Here is a 24054-nt window from a genome sequence, read left to right as displayed (position 1 = left end):
CACCCCTCTAATCTATGCAACATCATTCTACGACACTGGATTCTATGGCGCTTCATTCTAAGTCGCTGCATTCTACGCGAGTACACCCTACTCTGGACCAGCACTCTCTACGCCAATACACTCTATTCTCCACCACTCCACTATACACCAATCTACCCGACTCCATTCTATGCCACTCCACGGTGCTCTACGCCATTGCACTCTATGACACTTTACTACACTCTACGCTACTCCACAGTACTCTACTCCACTCTGTGCCACTATACAACACTCTACGCTACTCTACTCTAGGACAGCCTACTTCACTCTACACAACTCCCTCTATGCCACTTTTCTCCATTCCACGCTATTCACACTACACCACTATACTGTACACCACTCTATGCCATGCCACTGCATGCCGTTCGACTTTACGACACTGTACTCCACGACATTCCACTCTGTTCCACAAACTCCACTCCACGACATTCTACTCTACTCGACGAAAAGCCACTCCACAAGACACCACTCTTCACCACTCCATGCCACTCTCCTCTACACCACTAACCTTTAGCCTTGCTGATCAGCATCCACACTAATGTACAATATGGTTAAACACCTTGGCAAAGTCAGTAGTTCTTGCAATGGCAAGACCTGTTGGTTTGCCAATGCTAATTTCTAACTTCTGAGCAGCAAGTGAATGGCCCCTAACTACCCTAGGGGCATTCCATTCCTGCAGCAGTGTTCCAAAGAGGGGCTGTTGTAGTCACGCAGTATAAGATGCCATTGGGTTTTCTATGACCAACAAGAGGTAAAGAGATGGTAAATGCAAGCCAGGCAAATGCACCCCTTTGTGGTGCAGTCTTAAAAACTGCAAGGTCCAAATAGGCATCTGTTCATGGCCTACCCATGGCTTCAGGCCATTTGCTCTGAGGTTGTGATACATATTCATATAGTGAGCTCCATAATCTGAGAAGGGGCTGATGCAGTGTCAAGCCTGGCCAGCGAGAGGCTTCATGTACACTCAAAGCATAAAGCAACGGAGAGCATAAAAACACTAAACAAATCGATGGTATAAAAATGTAGAATTGATTATTGAGTCTTGAGGAAGCCAGGAAACAAGAGCAACCCAATATGTCCTGTGAACTTGGGAGCAACCAGAAACAGGTGGTCACTTGAAACTCATTTTCAATACAATAAATGATTACACAGACTTCTGTGCAGAATTAATCTGTATACAATAAGTTATAATAGAGCAGAAATGTATTCAGAATAGGTCTGCTCTATTATAACATATTTTATACAGATTAATTCTGCATAGAAGTCTGTGTAATTGCATTGTATTGAAAATGATTTCCTAGTCAACACCTGTTCTTAGTTGCCACATAATTGTCTAGTGACAGCTGTGCTGTCAAATCAGACTATAAAAATGGCATACAAAATGAAATGGACAAGTCGCAGTTAAATTGATGAGGAGTCATGGGAATGTAGTCAGAAAGGTGATTTGGGAAGATTTTTTTCTGGATATTAAGGCAGAAACTGCATCATTCATATCGGAATTTGCCTTGAAAGTAAATGATCTAGGTAGGTAGAGTTAAGGCTATGAGTTCAGACACGGAAAAACAGGCAAACAATGCTGTTGATGAAACAAGAAGATGCTGAAAATAGATTTCTGATATCCTCACTAGGTTACACTATTTCAAAGTGAAAAAGAGCACCATGCTTTGAGCTTGAAAAACTCCACACTTCGTGTTCAGGGCCACAAGAATCGCCTTATACCAGGATACGGCTAAAGCACACACTGAAAAACAGGTGCGATATGAAAGACATTATCGCCCCTTACACGTTACCATTGCACCATCTGCATTCATATTTTGACATTATCATTATATTTACTGTGTGCCTTAATAATATTAGTGTGCGTGAACATTTAAACGCATTAATGAAATGTAACCACTGAAAAACTGACGCTTTATAAATGTTCACTAATGTTCAGCTTAACACGCAGACAAGTATTCTGCATTCACGTTGCATTTATACTTTGTCACAGTTGCATTTATTCTGAAAGTCATATTTGAAAGTGTAACCATGTATGCTTTTACTCACGCTTGCATTTGTTCTTGGGTTACATGTGCATAAGTATAACCATGTATTTGAAGTGCAAATTCAAATGTTTAGTTAAAGTTAGTCCAACTAAAGGCCTTGATTTTGAAATGTGCATTGCTTGGTCAGTGATCATATTTTGCGGGTGTGTTCTCAGGGTTTCATTAGCTAGAGAAAGGAGTATGGTGTCTGTACTAGTTTCTTAATAGTAAGGTCTGAGAAGAGAAATCTTGGCAAGAAACGTGAAGACCTAATGAGCAGAAAAAGTCTATTCATCCCTTATCAGGAGCGCCTTGAAATCCTCATGGGTGAGTAGCGTGCTTACAATTCCCTCATTGATTGATTGAGGGATGTTCAAGGTTGCAATAACTGTTCAAGTTCTGTAGGATGGGAAAGTCTGGTAATGCTGCAAATGCACAACATGAGGATTAAAATGATTGGTTCCTGTAGGGGTGGGAAGAGCCTCTTGATTTAGTTTCTGTTTGTTTTAATTAATGCTCACAACTGTTATAAGTTAGAGCAGATTTTCTTAGACTTTGAGGGATACTGGCATTTTAGCTTACTTTATTCTCACAAATCTAAAGCTTCATGCTAATCACTTATTCCAGTTCGTAAAAGATTTCTACTGGAGTCTTCACTATGATGAAACCTTCTTGCATTTCCGAAATTCCTTAAGATCCTATTATATGCACAATCATTATTCTAAACTTGCAGCCTTGATTAGACGAACATTAGAACTTGTTCATGTTTAGGAGAGCGAATCAGAGTTTCTTTAAACCCTTTGGTGCTCATGAGGGTATGGTTCCACCATGAGCATAACTGCTTTTCATTTCTGCCTCAGGAGGTGGGGAAGAGCTTCCCGAACCTCCTGATGCTTTTTCCCCCCAATGTAATGATGATGCAGCGCATGGCGCATTGACGCCCTTACATTGAAAATGAAAACTGAAACTTAGTTTCAGTTTCATTGTTTCACTGCTCGAATTACATGGGAAAGGTATTGTTGGAAAGGGGAGAATCTCCCCTTTCCAATGGTACCCCTCCCTAGTGGATCCCTGCTTGGGGTTTGCCCCAGGAGGGCAATCCCCAAGCAGGGATCTACCCACTAGGCAACAAGGAGTGGGAGCGACACCCTTAGACAAGGGCCTTTGCACACCCCAGAAACAAAATGGCATAATCAGCCTTTCTGCGCTCCCGGGGGGGGGGGGGGGGGGGGGGGGGGGGGGGGACAGAAAGCCCACTAGGCACTAGGGATTTTTTTAATTTTATTTATACCTAGGGGTGCGTGCTGCCCAGAATGGGCCTGCCAATGCCCCCACCTCCCAAAAAATTGACACAGTCTTTCTGCCCCCCACCTGCCCCTGGGAGGCAGATAGAGGCAATAGCCCCTTATCTGCCCCCCGGGGAGGCAGAATGCCCACTTGGCACCAGGGATTTTTTTTCTCCGTAGTTCAGGGGTGGGGGCTGCTCAGAATGCACATTTCAGAAATATAGGAGTTTCCTTGTACCTATTTTTCACTCTTTATATTTTAACAAATGAATTGCTATATACTCGGTACACCATGTATGTATATGAAAATCCATTGCAAGACGCAGCTCAATTATTGGCTCTGGGTTGCTCAGGTTCGGGGTGACACTACAAGACCTATATATCCCCGCACCCAGAAGGGCCCAGCAGATGTAATGGTATATTGCTTTAAAAAAACTGTCATACTTAGAAGTTACAGTTGAAAACGTTGGCACAAATGGATGTTTTTTCAACTCAATTTCAATATTTTTTTATTTTGAACTGTTAGTTTCTATTAAAACACCTTGAAGGATCTACAAAAGTGACCTCTTACTAAATTCCGAATGTTGTCTACTTTTCAGAAATGTACAGCTATTTGGGATCCATTATTGCTTTCACACCCATTTCTACCATTAACTGGAAAGAGGTTGAAAGCACATAAAATAGCAAAAATAGGCTATGTCCCAGTAAAACGCTAAAACTGTGTAGAAAACTTTGGGTTTCTGACAAATCTGCCTGACCCTGAAAGCTGAGAAGATGTTGATTTGAGCACCACAAACCCTTTGTGGGGACCATTTGCAGGTAAATAAAAACTAGACGCTTTCTCCTGCAGCTCTTTTTTCCCTGGGGAATCCACAAAGCCTGGGTACCTTTAGAATCCTCAAGATGTTGGAAGAAAAGGACACAAATTTGGTGTGGATACCTTATGTAGACAAAAAGTGACAGGGGCCAAAGTGCGAACTAACCCAAATAGCCCAAAAAAGGCTTAGCCAGGAGGGTGGTTTGGGGGGAAGCCTAGCAGCGAAGGGGATAAGGAACACCTACTGTTAATTCTCAGTTTCTGTTTGGCTGCAGTTGTGATAAATTTGTATCTTAACCTATTGAGAGTGAACCGATTGTGTTATTTCAACTTGCCAGCTGAAATTCTGTATATTTTTAATATTTTTCTGACATGCATGTATATTGGACGGATTATTAATTGGCAATAAAACTACGTAACTTTTTTTTTTAAGCTCTTTTTATTTTGGAAGTAAAAGGTAAATTACAGTCACCACATGAGCAATATACAAACACACTTCTTGGTTAGATCCATAACAGTTATGGCACCACCTCGATCACCACTATATACTTGGCCTGCCCCCTTTTCCCCTTTTCTCTTGTATTATCCCATCGCTTCATCCATTTCCTCCCGCCTCAGCTGGGCTGCTGGAGCCGTACATGGATGTTCTCTGTATTCATTCCACTTACTCCAAAAACTACTTAACTTCAATCACCGAATCTTGTTCCTTAATGTGGGGCTAAATGGGCTTCACGAAAGTTGAATTGTATTATTATTGCTAACTTCCTTCACTTTTCAGTCGACTTAAAACGATCCATCAGATGAGAGATTGTAAATCACGCACCTGCCTACTCTCAAACCTTTTTCCAAGAGAAGGCGGGTACAGTTCATGCTAAGTTTCACTCACGATGGAGAGACTTTGGCCCATCCAGGAATCAAAGACGAAGAAGAGGGGAGTTCTACAAATAAATAATTAAGTCACATTATGTGGTCAGGTAAGGCTGCTGCATGGAGGCCACAAACAGGAGGCGCCAGGACTGGCATCGAGCGGGATAGCCCCAAATATTGTGAACACACAAGAGGTCCGCAAGCAAAGGTGTTTAATGACCCACAAGCTGGCGTTGATGTCCTTTATGCAATTCAGACTTGTTCTAGGTTAGAGGGGTAAGTTGCTTTCTAAGCAGCCAGTCATTTGTTTATGGAGCAATACACATACAAACACGACTTTTGGTTAGCATAAGAAAAATATCAATCTGGAATACTCCTTTTGATATGTACTTCATAGGTGCAGCTGATCAGTCTGTGACGCTTGAAAATAAAGTAAGCAGAATAATGAAAAAAGGACGATGTGGTCGGGCATTGGTTCTGGTTAGGTGCAAACAGGCTTTGGTGGGGCTCAATGAGAGGCAGACCTCAGGTACCCAATGTGTTATACTTGATGGAAAAAATCGGATTCTTTTTTGATTCAGTAGCTGTTACTAAACGTAGAGGTGTGTTACGAGAGACACAAGTGTGAAAAATGTATATTTTCAGACAGTTGAAGTAGTAACATTGTAACTACCTGGGGTCATGGACTGACAACATGCCCTCAGACAAGGCTCACTACAAAGCTCTTAAGATTAGATAGCATTAAGAATGCCCCTGTTTTTAACAAATTTATATTTTTTAAGTTAATGAACTGGCCCTACTCACCTTAATGTATGTCCTACCAATCCAATCTGTGCACAAGAGTCATGAATGCCAGTGACCACTTGTAATAAATACTTTTTTTCGCTTTTGCTTTTTGTTTGCCAGAGCTCCAACATCATCACCGAAGATATACGCACAAAAGGCGATTGGTTCATTTGCATCAGAAACGTTCTGCGAATGCTCGAAGAAAATGTAATTCTTTGCTTGGCTCATGCCAAGGGAGTAGTTTGGTCTCAGTGTTTGCTATTAGATGTGTTTGTCCGGTTGCATACATGCAAACACTTCGACACTACAAAGAAGGAGATTTTGAAGAAGAAAAAAAATCGGGGGACTTTATTTTCCACATTGAAGTATCATGAAGCAAAGGCAATGATAGGAGGGAAACTGCTAAATAAGACCCATTTTTTTTCAAAAGAATCGTGTCTGTTGGCATGTATGCGCCGCCTGAACAGAGGCTGCTAAAGCAGCATGGCGGTGAAGCACTGCAATGCAGTTACATGCATTCCCACATCCTTGTTGATGCTGCACCTAAATGTGGCTTTGCACTACAACGTGTTTTTGCTTCCAAGTGTGGTTTGTGCTCCTTGAGCTATTTCCACGCCTTTCCAATGTTGCACCCAGGATGATTGCGTTAATTAATGTGCTGCACCAAAGGTGCTTTTGCACCTCAAATTAATTTTATATTTAATAACCCTTTTCATTGGTATTTGTTCAATAGTCAGGCTTAAAAAACAATACACATCACAATAAGATGCTTAAAAACAGCAGGATATGGGTGTTGAGCTGAAGCCATATTCAGGGACACATCCAGATGAGGCGATATATAGGGACACATCCAGAGGAGGAGATATTCAGGGACAAATCCAGAAGAGGTGATACACAGGGACACCTCCAGAGGATGTGATAATCAGGGACACACCCAGAGGAGGAGATATTCAGGGACACCTCCGGAGGAGGTGATACACAGGGACACATCCAGACGAGGAGATATTCAGGGACACATCCAGAGGAGGCGATACACAGGGACACATCCAGAGGAGGAGATACACAGGGACACATCCAGAGGAGGAGATATTCAGGGACACATCCAGAGGAGGTGAAATTCAGGGACACATTCAGAGGAGGTGATAATCAGGGACACATTCAGAGGAGGGGATACACAGAGACCAGGGCCGGACTGGCCATAGCGAGCACCGGGCGTTTCCCCGGTAGGCCGCTAGGGTGGGGGCCGTTTTTTTTACCGGGGGTCGGCAATATCGGCCCCCTGTAACAAAATCGGGCAAAACCGGCGCTTGCAAACTGCTCAGCTGCACTCCCCCTCACCCCAGAGGGCGGTCCGCTGAGCTGTTTGCCATGGCTGATTTATGTCCCAGTCCGGCCTTGACAGGGACACATCCAGAGGAGGTGATAATCAGGGCCACATCCAGAGGAGGTGATAATCAGGGCCACATCTAGAGGAGGTGATCATCTGGCCCACATCTAGAGGAGGTGATAATCAAAGACATGTCCAGAATGTTCTCCCCTTTTGTTGCACCCTACGTTCACAGTTGATGCAATTGTACCATGTCGGACTTATCTACACATCAAGCAGTGGTACGACTTTTTGACTCCGCTGCGCCTCCTGATAGACCCGGTCTTTGGACTCCTTGTCGTCATTGCTATGTAATTTACCTGCTACATCTTTTCCTGATGGGTGTTTGATTCTGTGCTACTACCAAACATGTATTCACAATGAACGGGCATTGTTCGGATTGTACACCTAAAAATGGGCAAAATGCTAATAAAAAAGATTTAAACAAAAATCAGTGACACGTCCAGAGGAGGTGATTTTGAGGCCCACATCCAGAGGAGGTGATAATCGGGGACACATCCAGGAGTGGTGACCAGGAACACACCCAGAGGAGGTGATAGTCAGGGACACATCCAGAGGAGGAATATTCATTGGCACATCCAGGGGAGGAGATATTCAGGGACACAACCAGGGGAGGAGATATTCAGGGACATATCCAGGGGAGGAGATATTCAGGGACATAACCAGGGGAGGAGATATTCAGGGATACATCCAGGGGAGGAGATATTCAGGGACATAACCAGGGGAGGAGATATTCAGGGATACATCCAGGGTAGGATATATTCAGGGGCACGTCCAAAGGGGTTGATAAACAGGGAGGTGCAACTCAGGGACACGCCCAGAGGATCTTATCAGAGACACATCCAGAGGAGGTGATAGTCAGGGACACATCCAAAGGAGGTAATACTCAGGGACAGGACCAGAGGAGGTGATACTCAGGGACACATCCAGAGGAGGTGATAATCAGGGACACATCCAGAGGAGGTGATAGTCAGGGAAACATCCAGGAGGAGATAATCAGGGACACATCCAGAGGAGGTGATAGTCAGGGAAACATCCAGGAGGAGATATTCAGGGACACATCCAGAGAAGGCGATATTCGGGGACACATCCAGAGAAGGGGATATTGAGGGAGCCCGCATGTCAGATTCAGGTCTGATAAATGCGAATGAGAACGAGTGAGAATCCTCTCATATGCAAATCCAAGTGAGCGCAATATGGGTGAAATGATGCGTTAAAATTTGCGACTCTTTGGGACTCTTTGAAATTAAAACAGTGATTAACCAGTAAATTTAAGGACAAAAAGAACAATTGTGAAAACACACAGAATGAATTATGTATTGAGAAGATTTGTGGTACTTATGGAAGTTGGGAAGTGAGTTAAGGCTCAACGAAGTGATGAAACTTTAAACAACTAAGGAATTTGAAACTGTTGTAGGGAACAAAACAAGACAGTGATTTAGAGCATGTGTGAAGAAAATACAAATATACGGCTCTAGAGTTTGCGTGAAGAGAGGTTTAATGCTAAAGTCAGTGAAATAAGGAGTATACCCAAAACAATTATTGTGATTTTGATTTAACAAATTATATGCACATTTTTTATGTTTTTGACAGGAGAATGGAGCGAACTGAATCGCACACAAGTAATGTGATTGGATTTTATAGATAGACATATTCCTGATGGTGTTAGTGAAGTGACGTTTTATTCATAGTCTTACTGTTTGCGCTTCAGGTTTTGTTCCCTGCAGTAGCATCTTCATAGCTCTTCCCATTTTCTGGGCATACTGATCCTCTGTTTATTACAACCAGAGTTAGTGGTGCCAGGAGGTGAGCTAAGGAGGTACTCTTTCCGAGGATCTTATGGACGTGACACTAGTGCATGTTACATTCTTTGACCAGAAATCCCACCATATGGTTTCTTTTCCTCACAGTTCCCACATTAGATATTCCAATGAGAAAGTGCTCATCTCCATTTGATAGCCTTGTGCCAGAAGTCAAAAACCACTTTGATAATATGTGGTAGGTCAGAGGGTCTCAGGCCTCCATAAACCATACAGAGAAAGACCATCTCCGTTCTACCAGCAGTGCTATTGAAATAACCAGTCATTCAGCACTGGTAACCGAGTCGTTTAATAATGCATGAAATTATATGATTGGGGGTATTTATAAAGCACTCTATCACTCAAGACTGAGCATCCTGGTGCTAACTCAGCAATTACTTATAATTGCATGTCAGCCATGGCCAGTTCCCCGTCACACCATGATTGGACAAATTCAGCATAAGCCACTCTGGATGACTTATGCGCCCACAAGAAGGTTATTCGCCTACCTCGAAATGAACACTTGAGGATTAGGAAAATGGATAATTTTGCATGCTATACAGTAGCCTCATGTGAGAGACCATTTTAAAGATGACCACCCTGCCTACAACTGAGAGAGGAAGTGAGTCTCAGCAAAGTAGATTGTTGTGGGTAGACCTAAGGAGAGGTGCCAGGTTCAGTTCTATGCTGAACTGTGCATCTTCCAGTATTTCCCAGAGCTGTGGTCTGCTATTAACTCAGTTTGCAAACTTACTGCTAGATCCTCTCTTTGGAGTGGGTAGGTTACAGAAGTATTCTAGTTTACCAGCAGGCACTGTATCACCCCAAAGTTTTCAAGAATCTACAGAATCTACCAACCCATTTATCTTAGGTACCATGCAAATAAAAGCACATCATCCTTGTGTATGGAGGCTTGGTCATCGCTTTCTCTGTCCCAGGAAACTCTCTGCACCAACGAATATCCATTCTGATCAAGGTAGCTAGTGGGACAACCTTGGAGTGAATCTTGTCATATGGCAAATGGGGGAGACAATAGCCCAATGAACCATAAACGTGCACACTGGCTCGAGTAAAGGAGTTTGACACATGATCGGATCCTGGGGCTTAAACTTGCTCGCTCAAGGACCGATAAAAGGAACTCTCAGTACATGGAGTTAAACATCTTTTCAGATTCATTTAATATGATTCTTGACGGCCTGAATTAGGTGGCCACATTTGCTATAGCTTAGTGCACCCACCACATATTGTGCCTGGACACCCTTGCAACCAGCTGATAAGCCCATAACTAGAGCAAAATTGGTCCTGGGTTGCTTGTGTTGCGGTTCAGGTAGGACCTGGCTTGACATTTTAGGCTGGACTGTTCCTATTGGAGCAGTGTCAAGGCTGATTTGCATGTAGCAGGGTCCAAACTGAGGTGACATGGTGTGCAGATAACGACAGAATGGGATACGGCCCAAGTGATTATCAGAGGCTGAGAATAATTCAAGCATTCCAGCCATCAAAGTTTTGTAAACTTATTCGGCGCCCTTAATAATATGAATCCATTTCAGGTCAGGGTGTATTAAGGTAATGATTACCGTAACCAAACAATTAGCCACGGCCATGGCCAAAAAGTTGGCTTTTGTGTTAATGAGAGTGACTGGATGGTGGAAACCCCAATCGTGGCTATGCCGTGATCCTCTTGGAGGATCCCAATGTATATTGCATCATCGACTCAATTTATGTTTGGTGTCAATTTATGTTTGGTGTCAATTTATGTTTGGTGTCAATTTATGTTTGGTGTCTTTGGAGTTGTAATGAACAAATCCTCTCTCATGATGAAGTCAGATTTTGAACTACAATTTTGAAAATGGCACTTTTAGAAAGTTAGTATTTTCCTTCCTTAGCCATTTAGTGCCTGTAGGCTGTCTCTCAATCACCGGACTGGGTGTAGCTGACAGTTGGGCTTGGTGTATTCCTCTTAGACAGCCACACACAATAGAGAGCTTAGGTGCGCCTAGATGGGCATCACTGGCTGGATGGGAAGGCACAGCTTTACTTACACTTGAATAGGCTGTGTCCTGCCACATAAAAGGCTGCATGCTCTCTGTAGCTAGTCTGGAATCAGGGCAGGGATGGCAGGAAGCCTGTGGACTTCAAAGGAAAATCTCTAGAAGCTTCTTCTACTTCAAAGGAAGGCCCAGGTATAAATACTGGACCTCAGACACAAACTCTACAATGCCCTTCTGGACCTGTGCATACACTACTAGAAAGAAGGACTGCTGTGCTGCTGAAATAACTGCCACTCTACTGGACTGTTGCTCTGAAGGACTGCTGACCTGCTGCCTTCTAGCCTGGGTGAGAAGAAGTGGACCTACACCGGTTGAACTCAGAACCCTTGAGCCATGCCAAGGGCTAGTTGGCTGGCCTTTTGACTAGAACCTCAGGGACAGAATGCTCCAACAATCTTGTAACCAGCACCTTAGACACTGCCACCTACGAGTCTCGCCCAGTCCTGGACCCTTGGAAGTAAGCCTGAAGGTGCTCTGCCAGCCCATCTATGGATCAAGCAGAACCGACATCTCCTCTGCTGCGTGGCGCAACCCCGAGTAGAACAGACGCATCACCTCTGCTGCAAGGATTTTCCCAGTGCAAGGACTCCACATTGACCTCGCAGCCTGCATCAGAAACGCCGCTGTGCGATGCCTCCCTGATGCAGCCCTTAGCATCGTAAAACTCTAGTTGGAGGCAGCCTTGACCACATGCAGGTTCTCGTATCGCACCTCTACGGAGCCGACACATTGCCTCGACTGCACGACGCATCCTTGATGGCGGACTTCGCATCGCAAGCGGAATCCTTGATGGCGCCGCAGGATCTCGTATCGCTGCTCTTTTGAACTGACTCATTGCCCCGGCTGCATGAAGCATCCTCTACACAAGACCTCACAACGCTCCACAACAAGGATTTAAGGTGCTCTTGTTCAGCGGGTCTAACTGGGTCCCTGTATGCTGCCTCTACTCAATCGCAGTCGGCCTGAACATATGACGTTGTTCTCGTCCAGTGCTACTAGAAACACAGAGTTGAAGCTTTGGGTTTTTTGGCACTGTTTTCACTGAACTCTTCAAAACTGCATATCCATGGGTATTTTGATTGGTTTACTGTAATTTTGGTTGTATTTTATTTATTATATATTACTCTGTTTTTCTAATTTGGAGTGGGATCCTTTTTGCAGTGTGTTTTCACTGTGTTACTGTTTGAAGTGTTGCACAAATATTTACACATTGCCTCTACTTTAAGCCTGACTGTTCTGTGCCAATCGGGTTGAGCACAGGTTAATTTAGGGTTGCTTGTGACTTCACCCTGACAAGGATTGTGGTTTCTGTTTGAGTAGGGTGTTACCCCCCCCCCCCCCTCAACCAGCAACCCAATGTCTTACAAGTAGCGTGAAATAACATCCACAGAAACACAGAATCTACAAAAATAATCAATAATGAAAGTGCTCCAAGCAGACCGGCCCAATGTAGGTGACTTGTGAAGAGACAGGCAAAAACCTATGTAAACCAATGCCAAGTGCGAATCACCAAGAAATAAATTTTGAGTTTTGGCTGAATCTAAGATTTTTAATTAGAGCTAGATGCGAATTACTCTTAATGCCCATTGACCAGTCTCTAACAAACAATCCAAAACTCACATTTCTTTTCATTTCATCCCATAGTATGGATGAATTAAAAAGGCTACTTCATCGAAAAAGTAGTAAAAGCAGGACCCACCACTCAAGGAATCATAAATGATCCTCAACAAAGTACAGAAACAGTTTAGGGCTCCGAATTAGTAGAATGATATTTTTTATGACAACGCTGTAAATCATAGTGCATCAAGAGGCTCTGCACTTAAGAAAGCTTGTCAGTCATCGTGATTTTGGCTGAGGGAAACTATAAGTATCTTGTATAAACAAGGTCATGTTTCGGGCAAGACCTGTTTTACCTAGGAGCTTGGTTGAATATTATCAGTCCACCGTTTCAAATGCATTCTCCATGGGAGAAGGGCCATTCTTTTATTCTCCTGATCTGCTATGTTGATAAGGCTAACTACCAGTCTCTGTTGATAAAAGGTCCAATTTGAAGAGTCCTTCTCAGGATTAAGAAAGAGGGTATCCATGGATTCTAACATATATTTGGTTAACTGTACGGGAGGACAGAAACTTTAAGACCGTTTTCCGATCAGTAACTCTCTGTATGCCTTGTAGAAAGGACACCAAGAAACCATCAGAGCTTGGGGCCTTATTGTTCGCCAATTTACTTACTGTGCTGTCTACTGCCTCTGGCGTAATTGGGGCTTCCAATTCTGATGATCAATATGTTGGCATACAAAGTCATTGAGACAAATGTTGTGCAGCTTGTTGACAGTATATTGTGATTGATATCAGGATGATATATAGTGTTTCCATTTGTAGAATGCCATCCATGGCTTATTTCACACATATGGTTTCAAGTTTGTTTTTGCTTTACTTTGTATGCCAGGATTCAATTTGCTTGGTCTCCTTTTTCATCGCAGGAGACGCTTGATTCTCAGGGATGATTGCCGCATTTGACCAGGACTCAAGGACCCAGGAGTAACCAGGTCCACGCCACGCTACGCCACCTGAGCCCCTCCCACCAGATGCCTTGCGGAACCCGCTGCACGGAAATCGCGCGGGCGCGCGCCCGGCGAAGCCCGGGCCAAGGGTTGGCCCGTTTGAGCCAGTTCGAGATCGTACGAGGTCGGGTCAGGCCCCCCCTCTGATTCAACTACGATTATAAGGTCAATGTCATTCAGTTGATTCAAACTTTTGTGCTAGTATCCATCTTAGGTATTTTGACCCCTGTGTCAGCTGTACAATTGTAGTGTTGGAACTCTTGATGGCCACCAATGGAGGAAAGGGGAGGAACTCCGTTACAGGGGGGTCAGTGGTGGGCACACTGGATCAGTTCCTGATTAGAGCTACATCGGTACTGGCCCATGAAATTGCCCTGGCTGAACGGCGTTTATCCCTGGACCCAATGCTATCGAAACGATCATCTCTGGATGACCTAAGGCATGCAAGGTCACCAGAGCGCCACATCGTCAGGGTTGGTCACCTTATCTCAGTGCAAGGAGGAAGCCACCAGCCTGCGCAGGCCCCAGAGAGCCTTGTTAACACTTCCTCTCTATTGGAACCTGCACCTACCATTGAGCTCGCTGTTCCGACATCCAGAGAGCTCCCTGGCAGGTCACCTCCACGTCCTTTGACAAGGTCTGTTTGTAATTCCTCTCTGCAAACTACGGCCCAACTTCCGGAACCAGCTACAAAGAGAAATCGGGGAGGGGGCCCCCAGAGAAATAAAAAATCCCCAAAATGCTAAAATTAAAAAAAACACATTAGAACTGGTATGTTGGAGTGCACAGCAATCCTAACTGGGGCAGAGACTCGATCGCCAACTCGTTCGACGGGTTCGCTAAACTCAGATCCAACAGATGTTTATTCACTACCAGCTGGAGGGGAGCTTCTAGCGAAAATGGGAGCCCTATTTACTTCATCTTTTCGACCACTCCTTGAAAGACTTTCTTTAATAGAAAAAAAACTCTTGCATTTTGAATCATGTCTGATACATAATTACTCGAACAGTAATCTGCCATGGGGGGCCAAACTGGGTTATCTGGTGTAACTTCTAATCCAATGTTTAATCCCCCAGTCTCTAATAGCTTACCACTCGCATTGCCCCCAACACAACAATAGCTACTTCTAGGGGGTTAGCTGAGTCTGGTTCTATTGAGAATCCTGGCAATCTAACACACGGAGATGGAGTCCCTAATGAGACCACAAACCCAGTGACTTCTACTCAGGAGGGTGGTATAATGTCTGAACCAACAAGAAAAGACAAAGCTGGCAACTACCGTAGACGCCTGTCAAGTCATGATTTAAAGAATCTTAGCCTGCCACGTATAGATCTGCCACCCGAATCAATCCTGTATGTTGTTGTCTTGGTTGGTGTCCCTGGGTTGAACCAAGGCAAAGAGGAATCATATTCTGACCTCAAAAACAAGTGTACCAATTGGTTAAATTCTAATAGACCACTTCCATCACAGGAACATAGCGAAATTTTGCAGAGTACGTTGGGTGGGTCAGAGAAAGAAACACATTGAGGGTGACTGTATACTGATTCATTTCAGAGATAGTCAGGTGGTTAATTATATGCGATTGGCATCAGACGCGGGCGACCTCAGGGATACGGTCCCTGTCTTTAACCTACTTTTATCCCCCTCATCTTTCCTATTCTTCTTTAGATAGTTGAGGTCAACGTCGGGAAGGCAGGGAATTTATGCCACAGGTGGGAAGTATAAACAATAGACGTGTTAATCATGATACCTTCTCCCCCTTTGTTCCCACTCTAAATAATAGATTTAGTATACCAGATCAAGTAGATTGACTGACTTGCTGCAGTCAATCTTCACGAATTGATGAGGGTGATATGATTAATGATCAGATACCGACCTTGAATAGGGAATTAACGAGTGAAGACACCTTTGGGGGAACCGTTGATGATACCGAGGGGTTATATATAAGAGCCCGCCTGGTAGGGTGGGGAGCCTGCCAGATATTACTATTACTCAGGGAGAACATACCCTTTTACCCCACGACTTAAGGCTCAAAAACCTCAGGGAGTGGTGACTTCTGATAACCCCCGCTGATAAGTAATGATTGAGTTCAAATAGAGAATGATAAAGGGGAACTGGTGAGTCACCTCGATGCAAATGCTGAAATTATGGGCCCGCAGAGAGCTAAGGCAGTTCCACCACCACGGTTAAGGATGTTGTCCTGGAATATAGCTGGTCTAAAAGCAAAAATGGATATCCCTGAGTGGGCTGAATTCATCGATTCCCAAGAGATTTGCTTATTCCAGGAGACCTGGGCATTGGAGTCTCTGTACAGAGCAGGGTTTGCCACATATTGTAAAGCGGCCGTTCAGGGACCTAGGGGCAGGCCTTCTGGGGGGTTGGGCATCTGGGCCGGCACACATCTGGGTTGTTTAGTTAAGCTGATAGACACCCATTCCCCTGATATTTTATGTATTATCTCGCTCTCAACGATTTCCCTAAGGTGGCTATTGTTAATGTTTATTCACGTCCTTTTAGGTATGGGCAGACCTCACAGACGTTAGACTGTCCGTTCTTCTCTCTACGTTACCCGAGCAAGTTCTCCCTATTATTGGTGGGGACTTCAATTCCCATTTCAAACTTTTAAATGGTTTATCCCACCCAATAACGAGTGATGGGGATGCATAGTGGGGAATCCCAGCATGTAATCACTACCCGTTGAGGGGTTGAACACCTTTAGCCCTGCAGTTGACCTCACTCACCCTTAACTATTCGTTGAGAGCGTGTAATGGTCGACTCTTTGCGGACAACCCAGGGAAACACACCTACGAAAGAAATGGCCAGGCATCCACAATAGACTATATTCTGGTGAAGGTGGATTTTTGGCACAGGATAGTGAACTTCTTGGTACAGCCTCGCGTTGAAAGCGATCTTAACCCGCTGATTATTACTTTGGATAGGTGCCATGTGGTAGATGGGCAAGCTGAGATTACCCCGCCCCCCTCTAACCCTCTAATCTGATTGTAATAGAGGGAGGGAGAAGAATCCGTTGGGGTACATTCCTACAAACACCTGAGGCAAAGGCTTCTCTGTATAAATCTATCACACCCTTTCTGGTAAAGGCTAGCTCTATTACAGATAGATGTAGAGACACTGATTATTCAGAGGAGCTGGGGGAAAAATCACCAGGATTTGGTTGGAACACTGGCAGAGTTTTTTATACTACTTCCACTAAGAAAAGAAAGGAACAAAGAGGTACTAGTCCTTGGTACAATAGGGCATGTAAAGAAGCAAGGAACGATCTGTTGACCAAACTGCGAGAGAGCGATGTTGCATGTATTAGGGAGGCTAGGGCCTTTCTTAAGAAAATCATTTTAAATGCGAAATCTGATTGGGAGATTGATGGGTGGCAGTCCATTAAAAAAGCCCTAGACGATAGGGATCTTAGAGGGTTTTGGAATTTGGTGAAGACAGGTAAACCAAAGGGTAAGAATGCAATTGAGCCAAACCTTGGGGAGCAAGTCTGGCGATTTCACTTCAAAATGCTATATACAAAGTCCCAAGTAGAAACAGCTGTAATGGGACAATCTATAATTGATTCTTTTCATTTTCCACTTGCCGATATCCCCTCTTGGTTGAGGTATCAGCGGCCCTGGCCAAAGTTTTGCCAAATAAGATAGGTCAGGGATCGAGGAAATTTATTTAAATCTGAGCAGGTAGTTTGGGCTCCATTTCTGCGGTCCCTCTTCAATGCAAACTTTTATGGCTTGACACCCCCCCCAAACATGGGCAGGTTCCGAGATTATTCCTATCTACAAAAAAGGCTGTCCCTTAGAACCGCCTAATTATAGGCCCATCAGCCTTATCGATGTATCTCAAAAGATCTTTGCACGTGTTCTTTTGGGAAGACTGCAGAATTGGATGGCGGACCATAATATACTTACCCCTTTCCAAGCTGGTTTTAGACCCAAAATCTCAACAATAGATCAGTTGTTTAGATTACAACTGATTGGAAAACCATTACCTTGGAGGGAATTTAGCTCTACCTAACATTTGTTGACCTCAAATCAGCGTTTGATTTGGTAGATCGAGACCAGCTGTGGGGCCTCCTGTTAGAAATGGGGGCTCAAGTTTACCTCTGCCAACAGCTTAAACATCTCCATGAAGGCACCTTCGCTAAAATTAGATTCGGGAATGGAGGGAAAGTCTCAGCTTTGATCCCTGTAGAGAAGGGTGTGAGACATGGTTGTGTTCTTGCCCCAACCCTCTTTTCCCTCTTTCTAAACGGGCTAATTGCGGATCTCTTAGCAGTTAAGGATACAGATTCTCCTAAACTAACAAACCGCAAAGTTACAGCACTAATGTTCACGGATGACACGCTGCTCCTATCCAAAACCCCGATGGGGATGCAGCGTGTCCTAGAGACATTTGGCTCGTTTTGTAAGAAAAGGAATCTTGAGGTGAACATAAAGAAAACTAAGTATATGGTCTTTCATGCTGACTCTATAAATTGCCCACACCCCAAAATGGACCTTTTTGCCCTACAGAGAGTGCCTATTTTTGACTATTTGGGGCTTACCCTAAATGATAAAATGGAATGGGGGCCGCAGATCACCAAGGCTAACAGGTCAGCGGGGGGATCCTAAAAGTCCACAGGAGTTGCGCAGTAAAGGTTATTGGCCCCCTGTAGAAATTTATAAAGTTCAAACAAGGGGTGCCTCCTTGTACGGAGCCGAATTATGGGGCCACTCCCAGACTAAAACCCTGACTGTGACTGAAATTTTTTTTTTAAGGCAACTCTTGGGTCTCCCTAACAGTACCCCTTTAATCCCCCTAAGGAGGGACTTAGGCATCCTCCGCATTGCAGAAGTGATTGCCTCTCGCCCATTACTCTATTGGCGACGGCTGTGGAGCACTCCTGAACTGGCCAATTATAGAGAGGAACTAAAATCAGTCATGCTCATCCTGGGGGTGGGGAAAATCCCTTGGCTATCCTATATTCGGGACGCTTTCCGTCAAATAGGAAGGAGTGATTTGTGGTCTTCACCTGAGGAATCATGTCCTGCTACCTCTAAACAGTCACTAACTTCTGCTATCAAAGAACACCGACTGATGTGTATTAATAGGGCGACAGAGACATCCAGCTTTAACCTCTAGGTTTCTAGATGTTAAATCACTCTATAAATTGGAGCCAGCCCGAGACCTCATTCAACCTTTTCTAGCAAAGAAACTGTTCCTTCAACTACGACACCAGACGCTCCCCCTTTACGCATTTTCTAACATTTGGTTGTGAGCTAATAAACTATTATGTCCTGGGTGTAACTAGACGGAAGAAACAGACACATGTGATCTTTTTTTGCCCCGCATATAAGGCAGCAAGATCAAAATGAGTTCTCCAACTTTGTAGGAATTTAGGAATTAGAAATTTTAGTGAGGCCCTTAGGCTATTAAAGTACGATACACACCCAGTTTTTGTTGCTGCCATAACAAAATTTCTTTTTGCAATGTGGTGTAAACGCAGAAGTTTAGTGAAAAGCTAGGGTTGTGACTTGAAATGGTGCTGCCTATCTATTATTATTTACCTATATCTTAAATGTTATTAATTGATGCTTATTTTTTTAATTCGTGCTTTTTAGCTTATTTATATTTTAAAATGAACTGTGCCATATGATGATATCCTCCCTTAAACTGCAATATATTGCCCTCAATCAACATACGTGCCCTTGCCTAGTGTACCCTATGATTTAATAACTTGAAGGAGTTTGAAAATCTACTTTCCTCCGTTACCTACTTGTTAACTCGGATTTAAATGTAAAATGTCTTACCATTCTGTTCCTACTTGCCACTTTTTCCTAATTTTAATATACTATTTTATGATGTGATGATTAACATGTAATATTATTGTGCTTTTATGGCAGTAATTGCCGAAATAACGTTTTTTTGACTGACTGACTGAATATTCTAATATTCTTAATAGATGTGTAGCATTTTTTGCAGCCTCCCTCAAGGATGATTGTTCTAGTATCCCTCTATTTTGTTTCTCAACTTTCTCTAGGTCTTTTGTGAGCCTGTTAACTATAGTTGGGTTTCAAGTTGTTACAGCCCACTCTCCAGACCAGCATTTCTGTCATTTACCATTTACCAATTTAGTAAAAGTGTGTGTGATGCCAGTTCCCCCATATCACAGATTTCGCTGCGTCCCACACCACATCCCATGTAACTTTTATTTTATTATTTTGTTCAAATTAGTGTTCATGGGAGTTTTTTATGGAGTCGCTCAATGCTGGATTATGGAAGGCTCTCTCATTAATGTACCACAAAAAGACTTTTTGAGACCTGAGAGTTGAGCTAAGGTCTATTGCGAGTGTAACTGGTGCAAGGTCTGGTAAGGCCTGTGATCCTAAATTAGGTTCCATCATCTTAAACATTAATGGCCCAAAAAGCAGTCAGTTCCAGTGTCTGAACAATGAAAATTTCAAAAGAGAATAACGTTTCTTTGCCTATGTGTTTTATCTCCAAGCATCTGTCAATGTTAAGTTTGCTACCCCTAGCATAAGAGATGGAGAAGCTTTCTGTGCTTTGTAATATGTGACTGACCTATCCTCTTCTAGGTGTGGTGTGGTATTAAAATCACCCCTTACTACCAACTCTCGTCTAGTGAAGTCTGCTTGAATCGGGAAGAGTTTCAAATAGAAATTCTCTTTTTCTTCATTTAAATGGTAAATGAAACATAGCGTGGTTGTGCACTACCCCAGCCCACTTTTGAGACCCAAAATTCTGCCTTCTCTGTTATAGTATATTATTATTGAAGGTACTCATCACACCTCAACTGATCAAGATTGCCACCCCTTTTTTTTTACGCGGACTAGTCTAGTTAAACTGTAGTGTGTACTAGTAGGAGCATAATAAAGGCATACCAAGGGTCAGGTGGGAATTCTGCAGCATGACAATATTGATTTTTTTTCTTTTGTTCAATCAGTAACTCAATCAGATGGCTTGAAAAGCACAACTTTTCACCTGTAAGAGTCTCAAGACTCTTGTGGGGGGATGGACGGGGGTAGGTGCTGGTCCATCGTATGCACTGTGGTTCAGTGGAAGAGCCAGGTCTTGAGGTCGTTCTTGAATTAAGGCAGTGACAGTGCTTGCCTGAGGTGGAGAGGCAGGGTGTTCCAGGTCTTTGCTGCAAGGTATGAGAAGGCTCTTCTGCCGGCTGTGATCTTGCGGATACCTGGGACGATAGCCAGGGCCAGATGGGCGGAGTGGAGGTGTCTGGTGGGTGTGAGGAATGCAAGGCGGTGGTTGATGTACGAAGGTCCCACGTCATGTAGGAATTTGTGGGTGTGTATGAGGAGTTTGAAGGTGATTCTTTTGTTGACAGTGAGCTAGTGGAGGTCTCTGGTGTGGCTAGTGATGTGGCTGTGCCGGGGAATGTTGAGGATGAGTCTAGCGAAGGCTTTCTGAATATTCTGTAGTTTCTTGAGGAGTTTCCGGGTGATGCCGGCGTAAAGTGTGTTGCTGTAGTCAAATCTGCTGCTGATGAGTGAGTGGGTGACCGTCTTTCTGGACTTGGTGGGGATCCACTTGAAGACCTTTCGTAGCAGGCGTTACGTGCGGAAGCAGGACGATGAGACGGTATTCATCTGGAGGTTATGGTAAGCGAGGAGTCCAGGATGATGCCAAGATTTTATCTCTGGTCAGTGGGTGTGGGAGGGACTCCAAGTACTGTGGGCCAATAGGTGTGGTCCCAGGCAGATGGTTTGGAGCCCATGATGAGACTTTGGTCTTCTTTGAGTTGAGCTTCAGGCAGCTGTTATTCATCCAGGTGGCGACAGCCTTCATCCCGTTGTGGAAATTGTTCTTGGAGACTGTGGGTTCGTTGTTGAGGAAGAGAATCAGCTGGGTGTCGTCGGTGTAGGAGCCGATGTTGAGTCTGTGGTTACTAACGGTGACTGTGAGCGGGCCATGTAGATGTTGAAGAGAATGTGGCTCAGGGAGGAACCCGGAGGCACTCTGCAGCTAATCTTTGTGGGTTTCGAGTGGTATGGTGGTAGTCTGACTCTCTGTGTTCGGCCATTGAGGAAGGAAAGGATCCATTTCAGGGCTTTGTCGTGGATACCGGCGTTGTGGATTTTTGTGCATAGGGTGTGGTGAGAGATGGTACCTTGCAGCCAGGAGGGCTGTCTCTGTGCTGTGGCTGCTTCGGAAGCTGGATTGTCCTGATAAGGTGGTAGTGAGCGGTGACAGTGAGCTTGAAGGCTGAGTGGTCTTCCGGGATCTTGCTGCTCCTTCATCTCTTCTCGAGCTGTCTACAGGTGCGTATAGACTCATGAAGGGCAGGAGAGACCAAGCTTGCTTGTTTGGATTGTCACTTGAATGGGGCTTTCTTCAGGGGGCCGAGTGCCGGCACAGTCGGAGATCTATCAGTGGAGAGTGCATGCTGAGGTATTAGCATCTGTTGATGTCGGTGGAGGGGTTTTGCTGACGAAGATGATGAGATGTTCTTTGGTGACCTTGTTCCAACTTCTGAAAGGGTAGCATGGTGGTGTACGGTGGGTTTGGTGAAGGAGAAGTGGATGCAGCAGGGGTCTATCCACAGGAGCTTGCTGGTGTGGGTGAAGGTGATGTTGTTGCTGGAGGAGAAGATGGGGTCGAGCGTGTGTCCTCCTGAGTAGGTTGGGGAGGTGACACGTTGTTTGGGTCAGATGGTGGTGCGGTTCTCCAGTAGAGACAAGGTGTTTTTGTCATTGGATGGAGTTGTCCAAGTGGAAGTTGAGGTCTCAGAGGAAATTATAGTCCATGGAGGCGTGAGCGTGGGCTGTGACGAAGTTGATGATGGAGTCTCTGAAAAGTGGGCAAGGTTCGGGGGGCGGGGAAAGGGGGGTCTGTAGATGAGGGTGCCATGGAGGGTGGTGTTTGGGTTGGTCTGAACCTGGATGTGGAAGTTCTCCTTTTCAGTCAAGTGGTTATCCGCATGGGTGGTGAGGTGGAGGATGCTTTTGTGTACAATGGCGATGCCTCCCCCGCTTTGTTGATGCATTCCTTGTGAATGATCCTGTAGCCTTGCGGGATTGTGGTGGCGATGTCTTGGTGGAGGTGGAGTTCATCCAGGTTTTTGTGAGGAAGGCGATGTCTGGGTCGACGGAGTTGAGCAGGTCCCAGATCTCCATGGGGCTGGTGTGCGTTGGCAGACGAAGGTGCAGCTGCAGTTCTGGTAGGAAAAAGGCCCATGGGTGTCCTGTGGCGATGCCTGGTGACAGGCAGTATGGCATTTGGTATTGGGGATGTGGAGGGGGCTGGCGTCGTATCCGTGGATGGTCCAAGTCCATGGAGCTGGGCGTGGACAGGAGTAGAAGGGCTCATCTTTGGCACGCCAGTGGCACAGCTGTGTAGCGGCCACCATTAAGTAGCGTGAGGGTTGAATAGCTGGGAGGCAGGAAAGCAGCGCTGGAGGGAGGTGGGGCTGCAAGCAGCGGAAAAGTACGAAAAGGCACAAAAATACAAAGTGTAGCACAGAAAGAAAGTGACAGAAAGGCAGGAATAGATGGAAGATGAGTAAAAAGGAAAAATTAAGGGAATTTTTTTATGAAAAACGGAAAGAAAATTAAAGGCAGAAGCAGAGAGACAGAGGCAGGGCAACCAAAACCGGCCCTTGCAAAGTGCTCGGCCGGCCCCACACCCCCCTATGCTATGCTGCAAAAACGGCCCTGTAACAAAGGCCCAAAACCGGCCCCCACCCTTGCGGCGCACCGGGGGACTGCCCGGTGCCCGCAACGGCCAGTCCGGGCCTGGACAGAGGGCAGAGCAGGAAGCTTCCCACTAGATTACAAGGGAGGGCCTCAAACTAGTAGACCAGTGAGGGTCAAGGGCAGCAGCTAGCAGGCGGAGCTGTGTATCGAAGGGAGCAGTTCATGACAAGTTTATTAAACATAACAATTTTCGGATGGCCTCCCCCTTAATGCAAGCGTTGAAGCAAAACATTTTCAGAGAAATTATGACTGATTGTGTTGTAGATGTCCGAGTGTGGAGTTCTGTGTTCACCTCATCCTAATTAAAAGAGGAAGAATCATGATGGCAATTCCTGTTGGCATTTTTGACTGTGGTATCGTGTCATGATCATGCTATAATATCTTTTCTTCAATTATCCCTGGAAGTTTACCTGCAACCTGTGTATAAAAACCAATGAGAAAACTGCTCAAAGAAAGTCTATAACAAAACTAAAGCATAGTAAACGGTATTTACATCCAGGTAGTCGGCAACCGTCCTATACTTGCAAAACGTGGGGGTAGCATTGGAGTCATTAACACCCCACAACCCCACCATTCCACAACTGAGAACCGTTTCTGTCAACTGGATTATAATAGACATCTTTGAAATTAAATCGGTATGTCATTACGTATTGGATTTTGTTCGGCTGTGAAAAGACTTGTTGAATGAGAATTGCGGTCTTCAGTGCTA

The 24054-nt window shown here is 44.6% G+C and overlaps 1 protein-coding gene across 1 annotated transcript in view; it reads right to left on the bottom strand.

Moving 5' to 3' along the window:
• The window catches only part of MSH3 (mutS homolog 3), a 2089876-nt gene that overhangs the window by 1534771 nt on the left and 531051 nt on the right, over positions 1 to 24054 (bottom strand). The gene's annotated exons all lie outside the window — the stretch shown is intronic.

This window comes from Lissotriton vulgaris, chromosome 3_1 (assembly GCF_964263255.1).
Source record: "Lissotriton vulgaris chromosome 3_1, aLisVul1.2, whole genome shotgun sequence".
NCBI classification, from domain to species: Eukaryota; Metazoa; Chordata; class Amphibia; order Caudata; family Salamandridae; genus Lissotriton; species Lissotriton vulgaris.
Note: the sequence above shows the minus strand (reverse complement) of the source record. Positions and strands in the feature narration are given on the sequence as shown.